The sequence below is a fragment of the Aegilops tauschii genome, chromosome 4 (genome assembly GCF_002575655.3).
Source record: "Aegilops tauschii subsp. strangulata cultivar AL8/78 chromosome 4, Aet v6.0, whole genome shotgun sequence".
NCBI lineage: Eukaryota > Viridiplantae > Streptophyta > Magnoliopsida > Poales > Poaceae > Aegilops > Aegilops tauschii.
This window is the reverse complement of record NC_053038.3, coordinates 17314523-17319184: the sequence shown is the minus strand read 5'-3', so window position 1 is coordinate 17319184 and position 4662 is coordinate 17314523.

The window sequence follows — 4662 nt, the reverse complement described above, 5'->3', positions numbered from 1 at the left end:
TGTCTATCTAGGTCACACTCTCCAACCCGTATCACTCTTTCGATCGCACGATGACCCACACTCGCTCAATCTCTCTCCCTTTATATATGTAATCGATTGACCTTGCTCCTCCCACGCACAAAATATATCTACATGTCTGTGACTGGATCATCTCTCAAGCTCTATCTTACAGCCCTCACCCTTCCCAAAATCTCAATCGGACAATATCTCTCCAGAGCATATATATCTTTTCAATGAATGTCGGAGCACACTCACTTTGTCTCTCTATCTATATGTCTCTCGATTGACCTCGCTTTCTCACGCCGTATGTTCCACACATTGAAGCTACCTCTCCATCCCTCGCAAAGTCGAAGCTATTTACATTGCGAGGGGGACTCCAACCTTGGATTAATTTGTGTAGGCCTTTCTTCCGGTGGGTTTAGATTATATTTTCGTAGCATTCGGCCCACAACTACTCCAAACACCGTTGCAACCCCCGCACCTCCCCCAATTGATTTCCCTCTGGCTCGGTCATCGCTCTCTCGCACGTCCTTTCTTGCCTTCAACGTCACACCATGGTATTATTGCAAAAAACTCTGATTATTACAAATAAGCTACAAAACTACACACCGATAGTCCACTTGGAATGGAACAAATTTCAACCCACAAATTAAAGTGCCACAAACTACACACCGAGGGGCCCACCTGTCATGAAACAAATTTGGACCCACATACAAATTAAAAAATAAAGGACGAGGATCGAACATGCGACCAGGGCCTTCAAGCCGCACGTCAATAGACAACATACGTAGAACATCAATGTTTGTTATACCCCCCTTTGTTCATATAATGTTTTTATATTACCACAGCCTATTTAATGGATAACATGTAATATTATTTTTAGTACATTAGTGGGACCGGCTCGTTAGCACGTACTATTCGCCTTCACTTACTGGTGCCTTCCATGTGTGCTCTCTCTCTCCCCTCCCCTTCTGCGTTTAGACGCACGGGCAAATACGAAGAACTCGCGGGCGATGTTGCCGTTGACCATATCTGGACGCGTTCACAAGTTACGGCACCAGCTTCACGTACTAGTAGTACTAGTCAATGTGTACGTGCAATGCACGTTAATTTGGAAGTATATTAAGTGCATGCGGATATTAAGTAGGATATTATTTGCATGTTATTATGTGATTAGCACTATTTTTGGCATGAAATTAACTGCACGCTAAACGTGTTGAGCGCTCGACATTGAAGCAGTCTAGGTCATTGGATGAGAAGGAATACATGTGGCTTGATGACGTTTTATATTTAATTTGATACAGCACTAGCAGAACATTCAATCGATCAAAACGTAGATTTTATTAAGTCTGACTCCGACTTTACATTCATACGACGATCGATCTAAAATAAACGGAAATGATAAACGTTTGGATTTTAAGCATGGCAATCCGAACGTTTTTCATGGCAAATTTAGATTACGCGGCGGCGGCGGGGGCGTCTTGCGGTGGGAAGCGGCTCCTCTGCCGTGCTCTGTGTGTCATCGGGCCACTGAGCGACGGCGACGGCGGCGTCTTGCGTTGTTGTTGGCGTACTCCTGGACGTTGGCCCTAGCTTCAAGGAAGGCCACAATGTTCTAGACTTCGGTTTCCAGGAGCGAGTCAACTGGCGGGAGGAGGCGACTGGCGTTGGTGCAAGGAAGCAGTCGACGGCGGCCATCCATGCCGCTGAGGGGGGCACTGGCACCCGCGCGGGGACAAGCGCTGGCAACGGCGCGGCGGAGACATTCATGTGCACGGGCACTGGCACGGGCACACACGTCAGTGCACGCGCAGGCGCATGTGCTGGCAGGTGCACGGGCGTGCACGTCAGTGCATGATAACCCACAAGTGTAAGGGATCGCAACAGTTTTCGAGGGTAGAGTATTCAACCCAAATCTATTGATTCGACACAAGGGGAGCCAAAGAATATTCTCAAGTATTAGCAGTTGAGTTGTCAATTCAACCACACCTGGATAACTTACACTACTCGAATTAGCTTATTTGCCGTCTGCCAGTTCTTTGCCGTCTGCTAGGAGACGGCAAAGAAGGTCTTTGCCGTCCGCTTACAAAAAACGGACGACAAAGAACTGGCTGATGGCAAAGAAGGATTTTGCCATTAGCCAGTTCTTTGCCGTCAGCTGGCGGACGGCAAAGAGATAGGTGGACCCACTCACGAGCTGATTAGATAAAACTTAACGGCTCCCCCACTTTGTCGTCCACTAGCGGACGCCAAAGAGAGAAAAATAGCGGACGACAAAGCACGGCGGACGGCAAAGACCTAACTTCACTAACCTAACTAACGGCCGAGCCCCCCACCCCCTTTCCTGTCTGTTTCTCTCCACGACCAGATCGACCCGCCGCCCCCCCTCCCCGCCGCTCGGCGCTGCCCCCCCACCCGCCGCCGCCCCCAGCACCCACCCGCCACCGCCCCCGCCACCCGCCGCAGCCTGCCCCGTCGCCTCACCACCCCGCCGCCCCCCACCCGCTGAAGCCCCACCATCCCGCCGCCCCGCCGCCCCACCACGTCGCCTCCTGACCGTCCCACTGCCCCGCCGCCCCCACCACCCGCCCACCACCCCGGCGCCACCGCGGCCCATCGGCCCCGCCTCCCTGCCGGCTCCCCCTGAGCTCCACCGCCCCGGAGCCCTGCCACCCCCGTCGCCACCGCCACCCTGCCGCCCGCCACCCCCCGAGCTCCGGTGAGTTTTTTTTCTGTTTTTTTCTGTTTTTTTGCTGTTTAATTCTTTGTGTTAGATTTAGGTCTAGATATGTGTTAGTGTTAGTGTTAGATTTAGTGCTAGTGTTAGATTTAGGTCTAGATATGTGTTAGTGTTAGTGTTAGCGTATGTGTTAGTGTTAGTGTTAGGTTTTAGATAATTAGTTATATTATTAAAAGAAGTAGAAAAAAGATGAAAAAAGAAGAGGAAGAAAAGAAGAATATGTAGAAGGGGAAGAAGAAGAGAAGGAAAGAAGAAGAAGAAGAAGAAAGGAAAGAAGAAGAAGGATAAAAGGAAACACCCTGACCCCTGACCCCAACACCCCGACCCCGACACGACACCCCGACACCCCGACCCCCTGACCCCGACCCCCTGACCCCCTGACCCTGACCTCAACACCACACCCAAACACCCCGACCCCGACACGACACCCTGACCCCGAAACAGCACCCCGACCCCCTGACCCCAACACCCTCACCCCGACACCACACCCCGACACCCCGACGCCCTGACCCCGACACCCCGACCCCAACAGCACACCCTGACACCTCGATCGACCCCGACACGACACCCCGACCCCGAAACAGCACCCCGACCCCGACACGGCACCCCAACACCGACACGACACCCCAACCCCCGACACCTCCCGAAAAGGTGCTCTTTGGCCTTCCAGAGGCCGACGGGGTCATATATTTGTGAATTATGAGTTAGGTCATATATTTTTCGAATTTGTTATGAAAAACATCATATATAATTGTGTTGATCGGGTAGATTTAATTGTGCAGTTGTTTCATCGCTGCAAGGTTTGGTGTTCGACGACCTCCCCGTGCGTTTGACGAGCTCGGCCCCTTCGTTCGTGGGTGAGCAGAAATGACATGTCCTCCTCCCCCTTAATTATTTGCTCTGTTCCGGTGTTCGTGCCGATGAAACTTGATAGCTAGCTATATATCTGTCTTGAATCATCAGTATGCGTAACCAATATGTGTCTCCCGTTCAAAAGCGTTATAGTTATAAATATGCATCATTTGCATATTTATAACCGTGATTCTTTTGAATTGTCCAACGCTATCAATGGATAGCCCGAGTATGTGTAGATTGGGTTTGTTTTCCCATATGCTTTGCTCCAGATCCGACGCATAAATTTCGTCAGTGCCTCCCCTGTTGTTCTCCGGGTACACATCCTCTTTGTTTATTGCAGAGACGTGTATCAGGAGAACAACGGGGAGGTGCTGCCGAAATTTTGCGTCGGATCCGAAGCATAGCATGGGAAAATGAACCCAATCTACACATACTCGGGTGGGATTAGGACCTATCATTACCTATTAGAGTGTAGGTTGCATGGATGTAATAAAATTGACGAAGTAGATCAACTGATGAATATATACATGGTGAATTATATATATATATATATATTTGTTGTATGTCCAGTAGCTCTGAAAGTCAAGATGAGTGATCATGCGTGGATGTACACCGGTCACACTGGTCAGAACAAATGGAGCACTGAATGGTTCACAAAAACCAAGGGGTTTGTGCAAGCCGCATTTGCAAATGGCCAGAGGAAAACCTGGTGCCCCTGTTTACGGTGCGGCAATTGGGAAAAGAGGACAGAGGCTGAAATGGGCAAACACCTGCAAAAGAGTGGTTTTACGCCTGATTATACGGTGTGGACATATCATGGTGAGTCTGCCCAACGTGACCGAGCTGAGGTGGATCTTCGTCGCACCGACGAGCATGGTACCGGGATGGAAAACATGGTGCAAGACTTCGATGATGCTCGGGATTCGGACGAGGAGATGGAGGAATCTGCAAAGGCCTTCAATGAAATGTTGGAGTCTTCAAAACGTCTGCTCCACGAGCACACTGAGCTTTGTCAGTTGGATGCCATCTCACAAGTAATGGCTCTGAAGGCTCAGTTCAACTTGGGC